The sequence below is a fragment of the Mesoplodon mirus genome (assembly GCF_964341445.2).
Source record: "Mesoplodon mirus genome assembly, chromosome: 3".
Classification (NCBI taxonomy): domain Eukaryota; kingdom Metazoa; phylum Chordata; class Mammalia; order Artiodactyla; family Ziphiidae; genus Mesoplodon; species Mesoplodon mirus.
In genome coordinates this window covers 26,777,929-26,802,561 of record NC_138978.1, presented here as the reverse complement: position 1 = coordinate 26,802,561, position 24,633 = coordinate 26,777,929, and positions in this window count along the sequence as shown.

Sequence of the window (24,633 nt, the reverse complement as noted above, 5' to 3'; positions counted from 1 at the left end):
GACTGGACCACTTTAAGAGATGAATGGTGCTCTAGTCACCCCCAGGTGGTCATCACATCCTCACCCCCACGTCTAATGATAACGGAATCTTCTCTCTTCAGCCTGCCCCCAGCATTTCCTCCAAACACAGCCCCTCCCTCCACCCCAGCTGGTGTTCCCACCACGGTCCATGGAACCACTTGTCTGGTCTGAATTAATGCAACAGCCCCTGCGTTTCTCTGATCCTGGGTCCATCCCTCCTGCTGCAGCCCGCACTCCATGAAGCAGCACTGGGATCTTTCTAAAATGCACATCCCGCTGAGTCTTCCCAAGGCTTGCTGTCCCCCAGAGCTCCCCACTGCGCTCAAGGTCAAGGCCAAATTCCTCCACATGTCTCCCGAGGTCCCTCGGGGTCCAGCTCCTGCTACCTCCCCCATCTTCTCTTTTCATGGTCACTCCCAACCCCCACTACCTGCCTAGGCCACGCTGACCTGCCTGCCTCTCCCACCACCCTGCCTTTCACCTGACCTGGTTCAGCCTCCAGCCCCATCCCCCAGTGAGACGGGTCCCGCTCCTCTCCTTCCTGGATGGACAAGCGGCTGAGCCCGCTGACCCATGTACAGGAGCAATTTGGGGTCCTGGTTTTTGCCCTTTCCTTGAATAACCTAAAAATTATTACTAAAAGGAAGCATTTGAACTCCCAGCCATGGGGAAGGAAAGGATCCTTGGTCCATAGATGGGAAGATGAGGTTTCAGTCTCTGCTCCACAGCAAGCTCTTGGTTCCCAATTCAGGGCCTCTGCCTTCTATTCTGCAATGGGGGCTTTGAACTCAGCAATATAGGAGTCCATCTCACTCTAATATTAAGGTTCCCACCTGGTGCCAGGGAGACCTCAACATCTCCATGGACCACTGTGAGGTCTGTGCTTGAAAGAGGATGGGCCCCACCATCTACTGAGCACCTACTGTTTGCCAGGACCAGAGCTAAGTGCTTACCAAATGCCATCTACATCCGTTTCCAGGAGAGTCCTGCCCACGCATGTCCCTCCTACTCCATTTCCAGATGAGGGATGTGAGGCTTAGACAGAGACCCAGAGTCACCAGGCTGATGTTTAAATCAGGTTGGAGTCACTCTGGAGCCCAAGCTTCACCCATATTCACCAACTGTGAGGCTTTGGGCAAGTGGCTGCGCCTCCGGACCTCAGGTTTCCCATCTGTAAAATGGGGATGCTACAATAGCACTTTCTTCCCTCAAAGGGCTAATGTGAAGCCTAAAGTGTGTTAGTAAGTGTGAGCTCCAGGGCCCAGCGCTGGGCACACAGCAAGTGCTCAATAAATGCTACCTATCATCATGCTCAGCTTTTCTGAGAAACTCTGTAACAGAGTTACAGAGATCAAAGCTGGAAGGATGGGTTCTCCTGGCTCTTCCCAGCTCTCACATGACATATTTCATGTCCCAAACCCTGTGTCATTTGTTCTCACTAATGTGGAACAGACTTAAGAAGCTTAAACATGAACTAGTGCCTGATTTCACCAAGTGAGATTGAGGACCCTTCTCCCAGAAGCCACTTTGAGAAATGTCTCAGCTGGTGAGTTTGAACAATTCCCCCCTTAACCTGCTGCAGACACTGGTGTTGACCCGATCCGAGAAAGTCCTCTTGCTGTTGCCCAGTACTCACTCTGCTCTCTGTTTGGTCACTCATTCGACACACACTGGCTCTGCACTGGGCACTGTGGGATGGCAGGGAAGGAAGAATTAGAGCCTGCATTCTGAGCTCAATCTCTAGTCACACAAACAAATGAGCATCGAGAACATGACATTCCACAAAGGAGGGACCATGATACTCCAAAGGGGAAAATGTGTGTGATTGAATCAGGCCAGCGGGTCAGGTCCTTTCTCAACCCCTCTCCCTCTGCAGGAGGGACCCGACCAGGCAGGTGAGAGCAGACAGAGCCAGAGCGAGATGGTGGTTGATTAAGGAAAGATCCTGTCCCCACTGAATGTCTAGAAATGCCCCTAATCTGTCACTACAATCCTTCCTGCTCCCCTCTCCATCTGGATCCTTCCAGACAGTCCCAGAGTGGACCTGCAGGTGAGGGTGGCTGATTCCTCCTTGGGCCATCAGTAGCTTCCTGCCTCCTGGGGCTGGTTTGGCAAAGGCCTGGAGCCATGGGAGAGACAGCTGGGGTTCCACCCGGCAGGGATGGGAGGTACCCGGGGTGAGGCCAGCAAGGTGTGGCACCTCATTCTTGTCACTGTGAGGCCCAGGCTGTTAGGATGTTCTACTTAACAGCACCGAGAATTAAACTCTACACCCTGACATGAGCTCACTCCCCTGAGAGCGTTCCAGCTCAAATACTGATTAAATATGAAACGGTTCCACCTTCTGAGCAGAAGTCAGGGAAGCACAAGCCAGAGATGGAAGCTGTAATTAGTAGCTGATTATGCTGTGTGAGTTATTAAAAGATAAAATAAAATGGAAACCAACATCCTTCAAACAAAAACAACTAACGACACTCACAGTTATTTCTGCTCTATTTAAAGGGACATGGTGTTTTTATTCCTTACTCCCTTCTCATTTTTATAGATCCAGTGTTCATTTAGGTCATTTCCTAAGCACTTGCTATGTGCCATAGATACTGGGGGCAGGGGTGAGAAATAAATAAGTCAGGCCAGGTGCTGGCCTCTTGAGGTTCACAGTCCAGAGGGCAACGTGGCCTTTCAAGGAAAAGTCTTGACAGATGTGCAACACCTTGGAATGGGGCCAAGCATGCCATGTATAGGAGGCAATGTGGGAGGATCTTGAGGGGGACTAACTCAGATGGGGGTCTTAGGAGCTGATAATTAAGTTGAGACCTGAAGGAGCTGGTTACCTGAAGAGTTGAGGGCAGAGTGATCTATGGAGCGGGAACAGCATGTGCAAAGGCCCTGGGGTGGGAAGGAGGGTGTCAGAGGGACGAAGGAAGGGCACTGGGGCAGAGTGTGATGAGGAGGGAGCATGATGAGGGGAGGAGCAGCCAGACTCTGCAGGGCTCACGGCCTTGGCTGCAGGGCTGGGATTACTCAAGGTTCCCCGAGCAGCACTGAAGGGTTTGAAGTAAGGGAGGAGCCCGATCAGCCTGGGGATTTAAGAAACTCCTCTGGCTTCTCCGTGGAGGATGGAAGGAGAGCAGGAGCCCAGTGAGGAGGTGAAGGGGGTCGTCCAGGCAGGAGTCAATGGTGGCTTGGACCAGAGCAGGGCGGAGCGGAGGGACACAGGGGCGGGTCCAGGAGGTGTTTTGGAGGGTGAAACGCCCCACCTTGGGGGTGGTGGGGGTAGAGATGAGGGAGTTGTCGTGAAGACACCCGGGTTTCTGGCTGAGGAGACTGGGGATAGAGCTGCCATTTCCTGAGTGAGAAGGTAGCTGAGGCAGTAAGGCTGGGGGGTGAGGCCAGTGGCACCTGGTGTGTGTGACCCCCAAGCTGCATCACAGAGAAAGGGGTGGGTAGCAGCTGGGTGTCCAGAGAGCTCCACCAGAGACACCATGAGGGCTCCATCAGAGGACAGCAGTGTGTGCCTCCAGGGGAGAGAGGGCAGATGGGGGGAGAAGGGACCAAGACAGAGAGAGGAGACCATTCTCAACCTCCATCATCCCCAATTACAGACGGAGGTCTCGGATGGGAAGGACACCTGGCTGCCCCCAAAGGCCCCAGGGGAGGCTGAGGTGAGGACCCGGCTGCAGGGAGGTCTTGGGGAAGCTGGGGTTTCTCTCCTGGGACCTCCCAGTTCTCCCACTTTGTGGACCCCTCCTACTTTGTGGTCCTGGCCTCCCCTACTGCTCCGGCTCCCTGCCTGTCACTCTCTCCCAGGCAGGGGAGGGGAGGCCCAGAGCTAATGTGGAGCAGCCCGTGGCCCCCTGGCCACTGCAGGCTGCAGGCTGCAATTCTCTGCACACCTCACCCGCCTTCCGCTAGGAACTAAGCCACCCGCAGACCTCCCTCCTGCCCACTCCCCCAAGATGTTTCTTCGATATTATGTTCTTCTCCTCCCAGGGCAGGGAACGGCCCTGTCTATTGTCTCAATTTGATTTGTTATACTTGTTTGTAAGCTTTCTGGTTTTTAAACCTGAACATTCCCATCAAATGACTGAACTCTGCTCTTCCTAGAGCTTTTCAAAGAAAAAATAATGCGCACAGAAAGGCTTAGTTTTACTGTTGTCCTGTCAGAGTCCCACTTTCCATCCGTCTATCAGCCCCCTCACTCAGGCAGCAAACACTTGCCCATGTGTGTCAAGTACTGAGACCTGCACTGGGAGATGGGCTGACACACAGCCCAGCCTGGACCTGGTCCTGACAGTGCACGGCCATGTGTGAGTCTGTGTGTCTGGGGGCAGCTTGGGGTAGCAAACCTGGAAAGTGGTGATTGCAACTCAGTGTGATCAACACTATTTAATCATTGTTCATTCTTCATTCAACAAACATTTTGATCACCTACTATGTGCAGGCACTGTCTTAGACACTGGGAATACAGCTGTGAACAAAAAAGGATTTAAAAATTGCTGTCCCATTGGAATCCCTGGTCTGCTGGGGAGACAGATGATAAACAAACATGGAGTCTGTCACCTTCTGGCAGGTCGTGGCATGTGCTGTGAAGGAAAAGGCCACGGAAGGGGTGGAAAGGGATGGAGAGCCTGGGGGACTTCTCTAAGGACGTGATATTTGAGCAGAGACATGAAGGAAGTGAGAGTATGAGCCATGTGAATGTCTGAGACTTACTGGCAGAAGGAACAGCAAGTGCAAAGGCCCTGGGGTGGAAACATATCTGGGATAATCTGAGGAACAACAATGATCTGCCTGGCAGAGGAGGCACAGGGAGACTTCAGAGGACAGAGAAAGCCCTGTGAAGGTGCAGGAGTGTTCAGGAAAAAGTCTCTGGAGGAGCCACTCTTGCCCTGAGACTTGAAGAATGAGAAGGAGTTGGTCACCTGATACATCCCACCTCTTTACTGTCTTCCCAGTTAGAAATTAAGTTCCATGGGGGCAGAGATTTCCATCTGTTGTGTTCACTGCTATATCACCAGCACCTAGAGTGAAGTCTCAGACATAGTACTGATTCAATAAATATTTGCTGAATGAACAGCTTTAAAAGTGTGCCACAAGGCAGATTTTATCCTCAGGGAAGGACTTTTGAGGTGGGAGTGAATTAGAGGGGTCTGATTTAGGATGATCTTCTGTCCACGTTGAAGGAACCTAGAGGCTAGGAGGAGAGAGGAGGCTGTGCTGCCCCTGGAGCGTGAGTTGACAGGTCTGGACCAGGGCAGCAGCAGTGGAGAGGCCAGAGGGGCTGGAACGTGGAGACCCCAGGAGGTCTCGGTGCCTGCTTGGCTGTGGGGAGTGCGGGGCTGGGAGAGCCAAGGGCAACTGCCCAGTCGCTGATGTTGGGGGCTGATTGAGAAGACAGAGCAGGCTGGAGGGGTCAGAGGGGTTCAGAGACCGGCTGTGCCAGAGGGGCCTGCGGACATCCAGCTTCACACAATGTAACAGTCACACAGTGCTGACTAAAAGGATAAGTATGAATTAGAAAAGCGAAGCTGGGACTGAATGGTGGGTGGTCGGACTGTGGACTTCTCTGCAGAGGAATGATAGATGTAGAAGTAGTGCTGGTCCAGGAAGACAAGCCAGGGCAGAAGGTCTGACTCATGATGTGCTAAGAGGTGAGTCCCAGAGCCGGGTCACCTCTGAGTAGGGCCGTGTGGACCTGGCAGAGCCACCAAGTAAGGGGGAAACCCCAGGCTGAGTGTATTAGGAAACCATGTCACAGGGTTCACACACAGGGTCCATGACTGAGCCCACAGTCCATGACTGGACCAGGGCAGACCCACTTGCCATCCCTCCCTGGCATGGTGCCCACTGTCACACATGAGAGACTTGGGGGCAAGGAGGGCTTCTCAGATCGTTCTCATACCCCAGGCTGGGGGCTCACCTGTCCTCAACAGGATGGCCCTGAGAAGGGAGTGGCCCAAACCCAGGTTCTTACCTTCCTTTCTGGTACCTTTTCAGTCTCCAAGAGCTGCAGCGTGTTTTACTTTCTATACGCTTTTCCTCAGCTTTCGGGGAGACCCTGCTCTCATGCTAAAAGGCATCAAAAGCAGACCTTCTGCCCTTGCTGCTCTGAGAGTGGGGCTGCCTGCAAGAGCTGATCCCCACGAACTCGAGACTGGTGGCCTTAAGGAGAGTTGGAGAGCAGCTTCCCCGCTTCCCTCAGCATCAGCCAGTGTGGAGGGCATGGGGTAGGATGGGGCTGAGCCCAGGCCGGTGATGGGAGCTGCACACACAGGCTCTTCCTCAAGGGCTGAGCTTTGGGGTGGACGTGACGTGGTTCCTGCCTCTGCTCTTCCTATGCATCTTGGAGAGAAGCGCTGGCCCTCCCTGAGCCCTGGCTCCTCACATGCACACAGGGATGCTGAGAGTGCCAAGGGTGATGCTGGGCAGCTCTTGGCACGGGCCCCAGTGCATTGTGGGAGCCCCGTCAGTGGCAGCCGCTCCTGAGATGCGCTGACTCTCCTCCTTAGTCACTGCAGGCACCGTGCCTCCCTCCCGGGTTTGGTGCCCAAGGGCAGAGTTTCTTTCTGAAAAAGAACTGAGAGCAGGTCAGGACCCCTAGCTCAGGCCCAGGACAGGAGCCTCGTGTCTGCCTGGCTCTCAGACTGGGGGTGGGGTGCGCGGTGGGGAGGTTGAACCCCCTGGGGTGTATTCTGACACCTCCATAATGTGCATTTAACCTTGCGGCCTACCTAAACCACACCTTCCTGTTCCCATCACTGTCCCAGGCTTGAGTGTGTTCCGAAGAAGGGCTCCCCATCGGGGCTCAGACACAGCATAACCTCCCTTCATCAGTGCTCAGCACTCGACCTGCCTGCTGTCTTCAGTCTCCCAGGACATGGGTGAGGTCACTGATCCTGTTCACAGATAAGGGAACAGAGAGGGAGAGTGACCTGCCCAAGGTCACACAGCAGGCAGTAACAGCACCAGGTGGCAGAGGTCCCTCAGCTACTTAGAGGTAGAGATAGGGTGGGACCCAGGGTCTGGCCTCAGAGCCTGTGCCTTGGCTGTGCCCGTCCTGTCCCTCATGATGCTGTCCCTGTGTCCTTCATTATCCTGTATGCACTGAGGCCTCATGACCACCCTGCTAAGTTGGCCTCATCATCCGCACTCTACAGATGAGAAAACTGAGGCTGGAAAGAAGGGAAGAGGCGTGTGCAAGGGCTGGGGCTGGAACCTGGATGTCTGCTGCCTCCAAAGCCTGAGCCGCACCTGGGACCCTGTCAGGGACCCACCGCCCCCTTGGAGAGATCAGTAGGAAGCAGTGGGCAGGAACCAGGGCAGGGTCAGCCCAGAACAGAAGTGGGTTGAGCCCAGGGGGGACCAGGCCTCTGCCAGCTGCCACCCCAGGTACCAGGACTCCCACCAGGAGGCTCCCACCAGGACCCATCCACCTCACCAGCCTCCGGGGCCCCTGGTGCACAGGTGTGAACCTGGGCCCTGCCCAGGAGTCCTGCTTTGACATCTTGGAGGACAGTTCATTCAGCTTCACAGGCTGAGAAAAAAGCAGAAGCATCAGCCTCCCTGTCCTAAAGCCTCCCTGAGTTGTATTAAAAACAAGTGGGGGCAGAGGATGCCTGGATTCTAGTCACCTCATCACCTGGTCATGGATGTCACAGCCTGTGACACCCACCCAGGCTCAGCTGTGATGTCCTCCCACCTCTCACCTGGGGTAAAGGCACACTCCCTCCCTAGGGGCAGGGGTGGGGTGGGCTGGGGAGGGATTGGGGGGAGCTGGGTGGGGCCCAGCTCCAGCCAGAGGGCTCTGGTCACCATGGAAACAGGTAGCTGGGGAAGGCAGGCCCTGAGGCAGAGGCCCTCATCCAGGCTCCAGAGCTGGGTCCGCTTAAGCCCAGGCGGGGTCTCAGCCCTCAGTTCTTTCACAGTTCCCACTGAACAGGCAGAAGGGACCCCTCCCCACTTCAGAAGCCCAAGGCAGGTCACCCAGGCTCCTGGAACAGCTTCATCTGCCCCCCAGATCCTGCCAGCAGAGGTGAGAAGAGCAAAAGCTGAGCTCAGCACCTGTGGGGTCAGACACCGGGGCTGCGGGGCTGGAAACAGGCTGCGGAGGCAGGGGGTGGAGGGAGGGGACGCCAGGACATTGGACTTGTAAAGGCCCCTGGAGGCCTTGGGCTCAGCCTGCTCCTTCTCTGGATGGGAGTGCTGAGGTCCTGAGGGTGCAGAGTGCCAGTGGGGGCCCAGCTCACACCCCTGACATGGAGGCAGGGCCCATTTGTGGGGTGTGGCGGGCACGGGGGGCAGCGGGGCTGCCGACCCAGTGTCTCCCCTTCTGCTCTGCTGACCTCGGCTCTCAGACTGGACAGGCCCAGTGTTCACGGGGGAGCCAGCTGTGGTGGGTCATGGACACCTGCCTGCCCTTGCCTCCACTTTGGAGATCTGTTTAGGGGGCCCTGAAGGACCACGTGGGATCTCTAAGCCTCTCGTGACCCCACAGGCGGCCTCCTGCTGCACCCCACCCTCTCACCCAGCACCCACAGGCTTCTCAGGATGCTTTCCTCCTGTCCCCAGAGCTGAGCCCCATGCAAGCGGGCCTTACTTCTCACTGGTCCATCTCTCATCACAGCAAAATACATGTAGCAGCATCGGAGACGTCTATTTACTCTTGCCTTCTTAAAACAGCTTTGCGGTCTATAAGCATGCCACCCCTGACCTTCCCTCATGTCCCAGCATGAGAGGATCACAGACTCCCCCATAAACTAGAAACTGTCAGGGGACCTGGGTGAGATCTGGGTGCCCTGAGACCAGCAGTTCCCACCCTGGATGCCCTCTGGAGTCACCTGGGGAGATCCTAAAACTGACCAATGCCCACTCCAACCCCACCAGGTTTTGATTAGTCTTCAGTGACACCGGGCTCCTCCTCAGATGACTCAAATGCTGAGACACAAATGGGAACTATTGGTTTCCACAGTACCATAGCCCAGTCCCAGGAAAGCCTGGATCTGACTTCATAACTCATGCTCCATCCCTCTCCTCTCTCAGGTCCTCAGGGGAGCAGCTGAAACCAAAGGAGCAGTTGCAGATGGAAATCAAAGAGCCATCTTGCAGTGGCTTTATGCTGTGTCAACTTGGTTAATTAGGGACCACGCTTCCCCAGTTCTCTTCCCCTCGTGGTTCCGAGTTAGCACTGGCTACATGAGACTACCCGTGGTTTGGAGGCAGAAAAGAGGAGCTGGTCGTGCTTTACCCTCTGTTGGCTCACTGCGTGGGTGTGGGAACCACCTGCAGGGGCAGTTCCTCCAGCTATTCCCCCATTCCCTCCTGCATCTTCCCAAGTCCTGGACCAACTACCCCCGGGGCCCTGAGATGGGAGGGGCCAGCTTCTCTGCACGTTGTACAGCGACAGCAAGGTTGGAACAGACGGGGCCTCCAAGGTGTCCAGTTTGTGGGTTCTAGTCTATCTTTTTCTTTGTTTGTTTGTTTGTTTGTTTTGTTTTGTTTTGCGGTACACGGGCCTCTCACTGTTGTGGCCTCTCCCGTTGCGGAGCACAGGCTCCAGACGCACAGGTTCAGCGGCCATGGCTCACGGGCCCAGCCACTCCGCGGCATGTGGGATCTTCCCGGACCGGGGCACAAACCCGTGTCCCCTGCATTGGCAGGCGGACTCTCAACCACTGCGCCACCAGGGAAGCCCTCTAGTCTATCTTTGGGGTGTCTGTTTATCCTCAGTCCCATCCACAGTCAGCTTTCCTCCCTGACTTCCCGTCCAGCTGACCTACAACAGCTTCAGGCTTGGCGCTAGGTGGAGACGCAGCAAACAGCCTTCAAGCTCAATTGCAGGAGGTCTAGCACCTCTGAAAACACAAAAAAACTCAAAATAAATAAAGCCCACCTTTTCCTCTAGTACTTAGACCATTTCTGCTTCTGAGTGAACCTTGATGTATAAAACTCTTATTAATAACTACATAGATACCTGATGTGCCTGCCACCCCTCACTTAGGGAGCCGCAGGTAGAGGGGAGTTGGAGACCCATCACTGGCCTACTTGCTCTCGGATTCAGCTCTTGCCCCTTCCCTGCTCTGCATCTCAGGGGGCAACCCTTCCCAGGCACCCTGGCCCTCTGAATGGGTGAAGCTGTAGGAGATACAGGTGGAAGAGTGGAGGTGCGGAAGCCAGGACGTTTTGCTCCCTCTCTCTCTGCTTCAAGAGCCTTTCTCAGCAGCAGCTGTCTCTCCCGTCTAATTCCAGCTCCCACTGGACGGCCTCTCGCCCTGTGGTTCCAGAGCTCCCTGGGTGGCCCGCATCACAGCTCTGGCTCCCACCTGATAACCCCAGGTTCTAGGCTCTGAGGGGTGGAAGGAGAGAGCTGGTCCAACACCATCACCTTCCATGCGCTGACCCTGCCCGCTAGTGAGCGTGGCCCAATCAGTGTCCTGCCTCTGATCAATCAGATCTGCACATCTTCCTTTCTTGGGAAGCATGGAGGGGTCTCAGAAGGACACCAGAGGTGAGTCTGCCATGGGACAAAGGTCAGAAGTTTTCTCCCCAACAATAATAATGAGTCAGACTGTGATTATGATTTAAACAAAGTGCAGTGGAAACACCAAGCAGGTCATTGATTATTGTCTTCAATTGGAAGGTAAACTAAGCCTCAGGAAAGTTCTACTTGAAGGTGAGATTTCAATGGGCAGATATGGGGCTCATTTGGCGGGGAGGGGGAGGAAGAGCCGTGGTGCAGCGGGTTCAGGAATGCGGAGGGGTCTGGTATGTCTGGGACCAAGGATCCAGTAGGGAAGGCTGGATTTAATCAAAGTGGGCCCCAGCAGAATAGAAAGGCTGGTGAGAACAAAGACAGAAGATTTGAAGCCAAGTGAGGAACGGGGAAAACACTCCTTGTCCATCACACAGCGTGGGGCTGAGATGAGCGCTACTGACGGGGCACGGGTTCAGAGTGTGATTCTTTGAAGTGCACAGCCTCAGGTTACTAATAAGCTTTAGGCAAGTAGAGTAACACAATCATAATTTCTAAAAGCCAGAGAATCTTAAGGAATCGTATCATTTCAGGATAATTGAATTATTGGAGCTCACAGTCTTGGGTTTTTATAACTACAGCAACTTTCAATCTTAGCTCTCCCAGGGTGTCACATCCCAGCCTCCCCCCGCCCCACCCCACTGCTGGTTATGATAATACACACTCTGTGCTCAGTGCTTTGCACACATTATGTCATTTAATCCCCATGACAACTCTGGGAAGTGGAAACTTATTTGCCTGATTTTCCAGATGAAGAAACAAAGGCTCCATGAGCAAAAGTCTTTGCTGAAGGTCAGACACCTTGTAATCGACCCAATCAAGACCCAGCCCATATCTCTTGGCCTCCGAAGCTCATGCCTCAGCCTCTCTGCTGGTTTGTCTCTTGAGAGACCTCTCTGCTGAGTGTTCACCCTTCCTCTGTGCATACCTCCAGTGACGGGGAGCTCATTACCCCTCCCCAGGGCTACCCAAACATCCCAACTGTGGACACATCTCTCCTGCTGTTCCTGAAGAGAACAACAGAACATAACCTTCACGTGGGACTCCTGTAGGGAGGGGGGCAGCTGCCTGAGGTGGGATGACGATCACACAGGAAGGGAGGAGTCGGGTTAGGGAAGCCCCAGCTGCAGCCCCTCCCTGGCGATAGAGAGGGGGGTTCATCCTGAGGGAGGGAATCACCCAGAGACATTGGGAGCAGGACGTCTCAAAGACAAGTGAAGACGGAGCCCAGAACACTGGGCCCTGGGGGTGAGGGATGGATTATAATACAGAAACACAATTCTCCAGCAGTCAGAGGCGTGCGGCCTAGTAAGATTGGACTCGGAAGTGCTGTGCCTTTAATTTCTTGGCTCTTCTCCCCGAAAACTTATTCTACAAAATGTGCCTTTGTGCCATCCAGCCTCCCAGATGGCTTTTTAAGTGAAGCTGTTTGTTATGTGGGAGAAGAAAAAGGAGGGGTGGGGGAGCAGGAAGGGGGTGGGGGAGCCACCGCAGCCCCCAGGCCCTGAGGGAGGAGATGCAGTGGAAGCAGTGGTGCTGCTGGCTTGGGGAGTGGACACCCCCAGGTTCAGCCAGGCCCACAATGGGCCAGAGTCCCAATTATAACTTCTGAGGCTTCAGATACATTCCCCTGATCTGTGTACTTCAGATACATTCCCCCCCAAATCTTTAAACTGAAGACTAACCAATTTACCGATGGAGAAACTGAGGCCCTGAAGGGGCAGGAATTTGGACAAGGTCACAGGGCAAGTCCCTGGATGAGAAAATGGCCCTTGCTTTCAGCAAGGCTGTGATGAATTCCATTCCCATCTCTTCATTTTGTGGTCACTTTGTTTTCCTCCCCGCTCTTTCTCCTTCACCGAGATGGCCCAGACCCTCCCGTCCAGCTGGGCCTTAAAGGGCTGCAGGAATCATTTTCTCTCCAGTAGGCATCAGACGGCAGCAGATGGGCCCTTGGTCACTGATGCTCCTGCAGTTGGAGACCTGAGAGGTCCCACTTCACGGCCACAACTGTCCACCCGGTAGCCCATGCACTTCTATGGCCTTCCATGGCGGTTTGGGAAACAGCACCTCTGTGGTTCCCAGGGACCTTCCTTCCTGAAGGGAAACTCAGATTTCTGATGCAAAGCACAGCTCCAATTCCTATATACATATTTGATCTCAGGGTGTAACTGTTGCTCACTGCCCTCCACTAAGCTTTCTCAAGTCCCCTCGCTCTCAGCTATCACCTCATGCCTAGTAGGACAGCAAACCTGATTCCTGGGGAATAAGGGGGAGGAATCACTGAACACTTGCTAATCCTTCTCATGACAGGAGGACTACACATGTCCATTCACAGTGACTACGGGGTTACCAGGGGTCACCTGGGTTCCCTGTGTCCTCCCCCTGCCCCACCTTCCCCTGTGGCTATGGTGACTCCTTCTCTTTGCCTGCTGGCTCCAAATTGCCCTGGGAGCAGCTGGAACCTTGCCACTCAATGGAAGCCTTGCTGTGTGTCCTGGCAAGAACATACCTCTTTGGGACCAGGACCTCCAAAGTTGAAGAGTCCAGAGTAGCAGAGCTGTAAACAAATACTGATGTCTGTCCTGCGGATGTGAGCTGTTCTCTATCCTCTTTTCTAATAGGAATGGAAAGGAGCACATCCTCTAAACCCAGGCCATATACTATCCACCTGAGGCCTCTTTAATCTGTTCTAACAATGATATCACGTCCAGCACATCACCTCCAATCAACCGGGCTACTTGGTTGAGACTAGTCTGAGGCCATTTCCCAGTATACATCTGTTTCTGCAAGGGTCACACTTGCAGCCTAGATGGAGACATGATAGGGATACTGTATATGCTTGATTTTTAGTGATGGCACTCGTCTTCACCATCCTCCACCCCCCGGCCCAGATGTGACATTGTTTTTGATAGTAATCTTGACGAGGGTGAGAGATGGTTTCAAAGATTTGTATTTGGCCTTCTTCACTATGCTGGCTCTTACCCCACAGTCCAGGGATATCCAAAGGTGGGGTTATCACAACTCTCAGGTGTATCAGTTCTAATTATCCACTCTGGGTCTGGGGAAAGGGCCACTGGGTGGGCCCAATGTGAGCCAGACTTTAGCCAGAACGCCACTTAACGCCTGGTTCCCACAGGCCGCCACTCTAGCAAGTGGGTCATGGAGACACTGAGTCGCCAGGCACCAGTGTCTAACACAGACCTTATGCCCAATAGTCCTTAAAATGGTTATTTCCTTTCCTCAGTGTACAGTCACCTGAATAAATAGCTATCGTCCCTTTCGGGAAGGATGGGGAGAATCATGATGGTATATACCTGCCGTGATGTTCAAGGATCCTTCTTCCCAGGCACCTGGCCACCTCTCCCATCAGTGGGGTCCAGATCTGAAAATTGGCTCAGGTGTGATAACTGAGCAAATGATTATTACGTTTTATTGGGGTGGCGGCTCTAAGCCGCCTTCTGCATTCTTGTTTTTTTTTTAAACTTTTTATAGATTTATTATAGATTCACATGAAGTCACAAAAAATAGTCCAGGGAGGTTCCATGTAATCTTCAACTAGTTTCCCCAAATAGTTACAGCGTCATAACTATAGTACAATATCAAAATCAGGAAACTGACATTGGTCCAATCTGTATATATAGTTCTATGCCATTTTATCACAGCTGGATAATTTTGAAACCACACTGCCCTCAAGATCAGGGCCACTCCATCACCCCCAAGATCTCCGTCCTGCTCTCCTCTGTAGTCACACCTACCCTCCTCCACTTCTCCTGCTATTCCTAACCCCTGGCAACTGCTAATCTGTTCTCCAGTTCTACAATTTTGTCATTTTAAGAATGTTACGTTAAGTGGAATCATGCCCCTTTGGGGACTGGCTTATTTTTTTGTCACTGGACATAATGCCCTTGAAACCCACCCAAGTTGTTACAAATATCAATAGTTTGTTCCTTATATATCGCTGAGGGAATTGCACGGTGTGGCCATCCATTCTTGTCTTATATTTGGTTATAAATGTTAAGAGGCTGCCTGCTGGCCTCTCTTTCCACACCTACACCTACCCACAGCTCCCTTTGGAGTCCTTCTGACCTTGACGGTCACTTTGGTAAGCGCCGCCTCCTTGCTTCCGGCAGTACGTGCCTCTGGCCAGCCTCTGTCACTTCAGGGGCTCCTCAATCCCAGAGGAGAGGCGAGCCACCGCTGGGCTTCTCAGTGATGCGGGGGCCCCCTCAGCAGCCTCCTGGTGACCTTGTGAACGGTACATCCTCCGCCGTGGGACACACTCCACGCCAGCCTGCCCCTCTCCCCAGTGTCTTTATTCCTTCCTCTGCCACCTGCCAAGGCAACTCAGGTGTCTTCACATCGTTGAGAATTGGCCATCACTTTTTCGAGGCCATATCGGGGTCTGTGCTAGATTGTTAAATCCTGTGTTAAATCCAGATGTTCCCAAGTCAAGGAATTCTGTTCATTCAGCTGCATATCCTGGCTGCCTTGATCAGCATACCCTCCATCCACTGCCTTGAACGAGATGACTACAAGTCGGGTCATTCTTCCCACTCTTTTGGTGGATGGTTTACTTCCTCCTTTATCAGGCCCAGCATCTCCCCAGCTAGATTCTGCTGGGATTGAAACCCTACTTATCAGCCTGGCAGCCAGAGGAAGAGGTGGGCCAGTTTCTGAGGGGGCCACCTGTTACCTGAGGGGCGAGGCCTGTACGGTGTCTTTCGGCCCAGAAGAAGCTTGGCTCTTCCTTGGAAAGGGGGGATGGGCTGTCCCTGCAAGCCCTGAGGGTTTGGGAAAGGTTGCAGAGTCAATATCCTCAGATGTCCTTGACCCGTGTTTCAGAGTTCCTGGCTTTTCCCATCAAGGCCCCGACCTCTGTATAACAGACCTGCCTCGGCTGAGCAGCCTTTAAACATCTCTAGAACTCTGTGACGCTGACAATTAGACCTGCGGTCTGCTTTTCAGCCAAGTCCACTCTTCCGCTACAGGAGATAAGGGCCTCTGTGAGCCAGCGGCAGGCAGGCCCTTTGGCTCTTAGGCTGAGCACTTGAGGACTTGTCAGGAGCCCCCAGTCTCTCAATACCCCTCTGCTTGTGTGGATGCAACTCATCAGCTCAATTCTCAAAACTCTGAAAAATGTCTGAGTTGCCTTGACAGATGGTGGAGGAAGTGCCCGGCCAGCTCTGCTGTCTGTAGGAATTGCCTGTGCCCCCTCTCCCCACCTCCCACCATACACACATACCTTCTGAATGCCTGCATCATCACACCTGCCACAGGATGCTCCTCCCCTGGGGCATCTTCCCAGGTAACCGCAGATAAAATCTTTAACAACTGAGGTACCACTTTCAGCCAAACACTATCTGTGCCCAGACTTCCCACTGGTATGGTGTCCTTTACCCTGCGTGGGGTGGTGAGCCAGTCCCAAAGCCCTTCTCACCTGTTTCCCTCTTTCTTCATACCCCTAACTTGTGTTAGTCTGAATATTCCAAGAAGCATACACAGAGATGGGGTTGTAGGTGCAAGAGATGCATTACAGCGAAGCCCTGTGAGGGGCCCATGGGGAGGGAGCTGGGGGCTGGCACAGCCGTAAGACCACTGTGCAAGTCTGATCCTTGGAGAAAGAGAGAGAGAGAGAGAGAGAGGGGGGGGGGGGCCAAAGGGAGGCTGAGACTTCAGTGAGCAGCTGTGGAAAGTTCCCTCTTCGTGGGGAAAGCAGGGTGAGAGTTCACCTTTAGCCAGCACCGCTCTTGGCCAGGCCCTGTGAACCAGTGTTTACATAGCTCTTAGGGCTCCTTGAAAGGTGGGCATGTTCACCCTCATTTTACAGAAGAAACTGATGTTCCGAGAGGTGGTCAGCTCTCACAGGGTGGTGATCTGGGGCTGCAAGACAGACTTGATATCAAAGGCCATGCCCTGTCCATGATACCACACTGGCCCTGGGGAGCAGCTTGGACAGAGGCCCAGGTAGGTGACCTGTCTGTGGCTAAGTGGGGCCCAGAACTCAGGGTTGGGGTCTGGAAACTGTGGGAGAGGCCAGACCATGATTGCCTTTGAATGCCAGGCCACAGGGGTTAGAGTCAGTCACGTAGGCCTGAGTCATGACAGGGGCCTCTGGGCATAGCTGGTCTGCAAGCAGGATTTGTTTGGCTCACCCAGCATTTTTTAAAACCTTGGTTTAATTACCAACACTTAAAAGCTGTCAGATTTGACATAAGAATCCTCATTCCTGACTTCTCTGGAAAAATCAGAACATCTAAGCTCTTTTGTCCCTATTTCCTACAGCGGGAGGTTGCAATCAAGTGGCTTCTGCCACATCAGGCAGGACAGGAGCTGTCCAGTTTGAACCACTTGCAAGGGGCCAATCCCACACTCACATCCCACTGGGGCTCCTGTGTATGGCCAGGAAAAGCGAGGCCTGGCTGCAGAAACTACCCCAAATCTCACTGGCTTCACACAACAAGGGCACCGTAGGTCCGGCTGGCTCTCCTGGGCAGCCATCTTCCATGCAGAGATTCGACGATGCAGGCTGCCACCGTGGCTCCACCATTAGAACACAGACCTGGTCTGTGATGCCTGGGGCAAGGAGACGGAGCTAGAGGGTCTCTGCTGGAAATGAAGTGCTCTGGCCTGGGGGTGCCGCACGTCACCTGCTTCCCACCCACCAGAGAGAGCTAGTCACCAAGGGGCAAAAGAGTGGACCGCTTCTTCCCAGGAGGAGAGGAGACCATTCATGAGTGAGCAAAGTCCCTGCTCTGTGCCTGTAAGCTTTAGGGCTGTGACCGGGAGATGGGAGGCAGCATCTCACTCACTCCCACGGTGCTTCTGTCTGCAGGTACCGTACTGACACTGACCTGTGGTACTTTAGCTAATCCTTACAGTAACCCTATCAGGTGGGCTTGGCTATCCCAGCTTCACTGAGGGGAAACTGAGGCATAAAGAGGTTGAGTAACTTTGAAAGCCAGTGGTCTGGCTTTCTTAACTACCACCTTGTACTGTCCTCGCTGAAATGCTGTTGTATCTCCAGCAATCCCATTTTACAGATGAGAAGGTTGAGGCAGTGTCTTGTCGATCAAGGCAGTGAGGAGAAAGAAATGTAAGTGATGGGGAGCTGGAGCAAAGGAGAAGGAGGAATGATGAGGCCGTGTGTGTGTGTGTGTGTGTGTGTGTGTGTATTTAAAGAACATTCTGGTAGTTCAGGGTTCAACACATATTTGCTGAACACCTACTGTGTGTCAGGCCCTGTTCTGGGTGCTCCTGTGTTAGGCACTGACTGGATGGGCTGGAGCGAGGGAGAACAGCTGGGGAGTTATTGCAACAGGTGCATAGGCGGAGACCCAGAGGAGGAGAGGGGCCAGGCCATGCACCCAGCAGGTGAGGGCAGGTGGGGCAGAACCAGCTCCTCTGACTCCCTGCCCGAGCAGCCCTCCCCAGGCTATCTCTGTCTTTGTTGTCAGGCTTCCAGACACCCAGGAATGTGATTCGATGATTGTGTACCTTGGGAAGCAGGTGCCACAGGCCAGAGCTGTGGGTACTGAGATGGACACCTCGTGAGTTGCTGGGGGGGTGTCCATCAGGACAACTTTCAGGAAGATGATTGGATGAGCATAACCCCGAGTCTGAGAAAGGGCTGCTCTGGGTGCTGTGATTCTGTAGCAGGGATCTGTCCTGAGGATGCGGTCAGGGACTCGGCTCATGGGTCCCAGAATGTTCATCAAAGCCTGATGTGCATAAGAGGAAAGGCTGAAATCCTCCAAGTGTCTGGCAGGCGAGGATGGTGGGGTAAATTATGGTGCATCTAAATGGGGTACAATTGCAAAGCTATTAACATCATGCTTTCGAGGAATTTTCAGTGATGTGGGAAAATGCTGATGATGTATAGTGAGTTTATAAAAAAAAAACCCTGAATAGCTGAATAAATTGTATGATCTCAATTACATAAAATTCAATATGTGCAGAGTGAAAGATAAGAAGGTTGGGGAGGAGGAGGGAGGGAAGAGGAGGAAGAGGGGGAGGAAGAGGAGAAAAGGCGAAGAGGAAGGAGTAGGTGATGGAGAAGGTGGGGGAGGAGCTGCCGCTTTGTGGTCCAGCACTGGCCGCGTATCCACTGTACCACACACTTTTATTCCCAGCATCCCTGCCTGGCGGGGCTATTCACTTGTTTTACAGAGAGGAAATTGAGGACAGAGAGGCTAAGTGATATGTCCAATGTCACGAAGCTAAGACACTGAGCCTGGATTTGAACTCACGCCTGGCTGACTCAAGCCCTGGATATTTGCTAAATTGGGGGAGCTGGGGCAGCTCTGAGGCTAGGACATTTTACCTCAGGGTTCAGGGTTACTTGGCTGGTTGGGAAAGGAGAACCTAGCTTTATAGGGACGTGGTGGTTGCAGATGAGGTTGGTATCATCAACAACCCCATTTTGCAGATAAGAAGGTTGAGGCAGTGTCTCAGTTTCAAGGCAAATAGTGGAGGTGGAGTTTGGGCCCAGGTCTGTAAACTCTGTAACCTGAGCTCTTATCTCTAGTGCAAGCTGCTGGGAGGGAGCTGGGTAGGGGAGCAGGCACGGACAGGTCACTACCTCCCTGAAAAATCCCTTGTCGTGACCCCTGGGGATTCCACACATCTCCACCTGGGGAGGGGAGAAGACTCCCCACCTGCACTGGTGAGTTCCATGAAGTGTTCCCCTCCTACAGGGAGCCCCGGTGACTCCACTTGCTTTTATCTGCCCCATTAAGAGACCTCGGAGTTCATCCATGTGTCTCCCTAAAGCTGGAGCTGTTTAGCCAGGGATGGATGGCCGAGGGGCTGCCTGGTAAACCAGCCTGCAGCACTTGACATCTCACCCAACACCTGAGAACAACAAACAGCAGGCACTGTTACTCAAAGGTTCCTCAAATGCAGGACCTCCCCCGATTCACCCCACCTCCCCTCTCCCCGCCCAGCCAGAGACTCTTGGGGAAACTCTCCCTCTGTGGCTCGCTGACTCACCGGTGATGACCCATGATGAGTCCCCATGTCCCCAACTGCTTCCTGGGCTTTATCCCCTCTGTCTCTTCTCGTCCACTGCTTGTGCTGATGGAGCAAGGTGTTCTGAGCTGGAATCTGTTGCAGCAGTTCAAGCAGGCAAGTGAGGCTTCTGGGAAGGAGGAGGGAACGAAACTCTTGTCCCACCCCCTCCCCTCCTATTCCTCTCTGCCTCCTACTCCCTGCTCCTGGGTGACTTGGTCAGGAGGCTTTGATGCGGGCCGTGCTGTGCTTTGGCCATCAGAGTCTGGCTGCCCAGGCTCTTTCCCAGCAGAATCTGAGGCAGCCCATACCACATGCATTCAAGGGGGCACAGGAGGATGCTGGGAGAATTTAATTAACTGTGTGTATGTGTGTGTGTGATGCTTTACAAAGCACTTTTTTCCTGTACCTTCTCCACAGCCCATAGAGGCTGAAGGAATTATTAGTCCCATTTTACAGATGACACAGCTGAGACAGAGAGGCAAGCTATTTGCTCCCAGAGTTTCCAGCTAGTTGGTGGTGGCAGGTGGACTTGAACTCAGGTTCAACTAATAGAAAATCACTGCCTCCTCAGACAGAGTGAGGTGTCTAGAATCTCTGGCTGAAGGAGGAGGAGGAGGGTCACAGGTGGGGAGGCCAGGGGTCCTCAGTACAATCATGACCCCCCAGGTCAATGCCTGAGTCTCTTGCATCTAACCTCCTTCAGTGGGTCTCCCAGCTTCCTTCAAAACACCCCCAATCAGGGCTTCCCTGGTGGCGCAGTGGTTGGGAGTCCGCCTGCCAATGCAGGGGACACGGGTTCATGCCCCGGTCCGGGAAGATCCCACATGCCGCGGAGCGGCTAGGCCCATGAGCCATGGCCGCTGAGCCTGCACATCCGGAGCCTGTGCTCCACAACGGGAGAGGCCACAACAGTGAGAGGAGCGTGTACCACAAAAAAATAAAAAATAAAAAAAAATACCCCCAGTCACAGATCAAAGTCCCCTCCTCCCAAGGCTGCCCCCCACCAAGAACAGCTTGACTACAGACGTTCCTCGTTCCAGTGAGCTGAAATTCCTTCCTTCACCCCTTCCTTCATCTGTCATGCATATTGATGCAGACACGTGCCAGGATCCAGCCCAGGGAGACAGCAGTGAACAAGACAGATATGCCTCCATGGAGCTGAATCTGTTCAAAGAAATATACACAGTCAGATGAGGAAAGAGCCAGGGGCCCCGGGGGGAGAAGGAGTTGATGTTGGGCCACTTCTGGTCACCACTGGGGACCATCTGCTCCTTTGGCTGATCCATGGCTGTTCAGGAGGAGGCTCCCCCCAGGGTCCCCCTGCCAGCTCTGAGGGGTCTGCCCAACCCCAGGCTCCCTGAGTGTCGGAGCATCTTCTCGCCCTGCGGATGGGGAGGCCTCCCAGCTCCTCCTTGGCCATGTGCTTGGCTTCCTGCTGCGGCCACCATAAAAGGCGGAGTTTGCAAAGCCAATCTCAGCTCTGTCTTCCTCCCCTTTGCCAAAAAGTTAATTGATTTTGCAATTAAAAATGCAGAGAGCAGGCAATGCAATCAATTTTACGAAAACTTGCTCAGTAATGAAGTGTTTACTTCCAAATAGGGCACTTTCTCTGCATATCAATCTGGGCCTCTCACCCAGCATGAACAGGATCCTCTCCAGCCTTACTTCTCAGGTTCTCACGCGTTTCACACACTGGGTCCTGGAAGGACTTCGAGGCATTTGGCCCCCGGCTCTCCTTGAGGGGCAAGTATAATTTTCTCAGTCTTATAGAAGAGGAGCCTGAGGGTCAGGGAGGTGCGTTGTGGCTCCCCCAAGCTGCACAGTGAGGCAGGGGCAGAGGAGAGTCCAGTGGAGGGCTGCTCCGGCTTCTGGACTCACTGCTCTTTCTGTCCGACTGCACGTTTAGAAGCCAGAAAAGTTTGAGCTCAAAGACAGAGCAGAAGTCTTTTCTCCAAATGAAGCAGACTGGCGTATTTAGTGCCCACTCTATGCCAGTTCCACACCGGGCCCTCAACTTAACATCACCACTTCCAAATCTCACAACAATCTTCCAAGGGAGCGTCATGTTCCAGTTTTACAGGAGGAAACCAGGGATCAGAGACGCTCAGTAGCCTGTCTGAGACCACACAGCACAGGCCTCCTGGCCAGCCTTTTGGGGCAGGTATGTTGCAAATGTGTGTGCGTTGGGGGGTGGGACATAGTTCTGTGTGTACTTGTGGGAAGAGCATAGACTTTGGCAACCATCCATCCATCCATTCAAATCATTCATGAATTTGGTCATTCATTAGACAGATATTGATTGAGCGTCTATGCGCCAAGCTCTGTGCTAGGAGTCAGCGATAAGCAAAGCACGCCAGACCCACCCCCACGGGGCTCACAGGCTGGGAAATGGGGAGAGACAAACTCAATGATATAATCATGAAAATAAATGTAAAATGGCACCTGTGGCAGGACTAACAAGGCAGTGCAGATGGAGCCATGAGAGCCTGTAATAAGAGCTCTGATCTGGTCATGGAGGGCTTCCTGGGGTAGGTGACACTGGAACAAGATCTGAGGCCAGGAGGCCACTTGCTGGAACCTTGTGGAGCAAGCTTGCCTGTGGGCTGGGTATCTGAGCAAGGTGATGATTGTGGTCCTGGAAATCCTAAAATTCTGTGATCTGACATGTTTCAGATTCTGATTCTGACCCATTATTTTCTAGTTTTAAGAGTCTATTAAAGTAAAAAGTTTAAGATTTGAGAATCTAGGATCCCGGGATTCTGACTCAAGCTTTCATACTTAAGATTCTATTAAGTAAAGATCTGGGAATTGAAGACCCTGGGATTTGAGGACTGTCAGTCAGTTCCTTAGAGTCTGGGATTCCAGTGTAGGGGCCTTTGCGCTAGAGAAGCACCTGCCAGGATCTTTTATCCAGTGGGCATGAGCTTTCCCCTGGTTCACAAAGTGGATGTATATGCAGCTCTTTGTGGCGTGGAGAATGCAAATTTATTCTGCAGTTCCAGTGTCAGACGGTTGCCTTATCTGCATGTTCCAGTTCCCAGAATAAATATTAGAAGACAAGTCTGTGGAGATTTTCTGTGTGTACACGAGTTAATTCCTCCAGCCAGGGGCTCGTCCAGACACGGATTTTAACACAGGGCGCCATTCCCGCACTCACTGCAAGGCAGGACTGGTGACTGGGCTGCAGCGAGCCCAGAAGAGGGACGAGGGCCCTGTCTCCCCAGGAAGGGACTGAGGGGGCCCTTTGTGTGCAGAGGCTTGGGACCGAGGTGGGACGAGGCAGGAGGGAGGGCAGCCCCCGCGGGTCTGGGCCATGTGCGTGGATGGGGCCATTCTCCACGAGCATCTGGGGGGTCTGTGTGTGAACCCCGGGGTCGGGCTCACCCGGGGCTGGTGCCAGTGGAGCCTCCCCAGCGGGGGGGTGAGGGCAAGGCAGCCCCCGCCATGGGTCAGACACTGTGCTGGGCCCCAGATGGGCTCCAAAGTCAGGCAGATGGGGCAGCGCTCACCAGCTCAACCCTGTGATCTCTTCAAGCCCCTTGGGATTCAGTTTCTTCAAGGGGACCAAGGGTCTCAACGACCCCACCCACCTGCTGGTTCTAAGAATTAGAAACAGAGCATCAATCCCAGCAGACACTCTCATAATGCATGCTGGGGGCCAGGTACTGCTTAAAGGGCTTCGCATAGTTTAATCCCCACCCCAGCCTGGTGAAGGGGGGGTGCTGTCGTTATCCCCACGTCACAGATGAGGAAACTGAGGCACAGGGAGTTTAAGTAACTTGCTCAGCATCAGGCTGTTACTCTAAAAACCTGTGAACAGGTATAGAAACATTTAAGTTTTTCCAGCAACCCTCCTAGCTGGGTGCCCAGGAACTGGCTAAATTTCAGCTTGGGCACCCAAGGGCCTGGCCCTCGTTCCGCTGTGACAGATGCTCAGGTTGTAACCGGGTAACAGCAAGATGCAGTTGATGCCCCCAGGCCTTTGCTCGTGCTGTGCCCTCTCCCTGGAACACACTTCCCCCTTGTTTATCCAGGAAACTCCTATCCATACATCAAGGCCCAGGCCAGGCCCCATGCTCTGCGGACAGCCCCCCACCCCCTCCCTGCACCCTCTGCAGCCTCCTGGATGGTACAGAGTGCGCTGCGGGGCAGGCTTCAGTCCTCAGGACCTGCCACCCTCTCTGTTCACTTGTCCCTTCCTTCCAGCAACATCCGCCGAGCCTGGCCCCTGTCCTAAGGCTCACATTCTGGGAGGGAAAACCAACCAACCCCACGGTGTTGGTATTATTGCCCCCATTTTAGAAAACCTCCTACCCACCAGCTTTGTCATTTCCTGAAGCCACAGGCCCCGGCAGCAGGTAGCAGTCCGGGAACTCTGAGCCCCTTCCAGGCTGCCAGGATCCCCCTGTGGGGCGATGGATCAGCGGTTCCCTCTGGGGGCTGTACAGTGCCCCCTCCTCTCATCCACATCTGTCCCTCCTTCCCGCAGCCCTGAGATGCCTCCTTCTGTCACAAACCACAGCACTGTTGCTTAGTCACGTTAATTAACTATGAACAGATCACTAGAGCCTTACCTGAGATTTATGAGGATATGTTTAGGTACCAAGTGATTAACTCAAAACAACAGGCGATACACATGGAATATATTAATACACAAACCTGGCAGGCGGCCTTTCATTCCCGTACCTTTCCCTTAGGGACTCATCGGTGGCCGGCGGCCCAGCTCGTATCGATTAGCAAACCATTAAAAATTTATGACAAGTTGGAATTAATTGGCCACAGTGAGGGGTGAGTTTGACTAAGGCCAAGGTTCCATGGCCCTTGGAACAGGGCCTGGAACAGGGAAAACTCTGTAAAGGAAGCACCAGCCACACGGACACTGAGGCCGTTGTTCCTCAGATGCTCTCACGAGGTCTGTCCTGGCCAGGTTCAGGCCGCCATCCTCCCTCACCTGCACTGTGGCCCCAGCTTCTTGCAGGCTCTGACTCACCCTCCTCCTTATGTGGCAAACTGGCCAGAAACCTGCCGTGGCTCCCTGTCTCCCCAGATGGATGGCCTTACCCTGGCCTTCA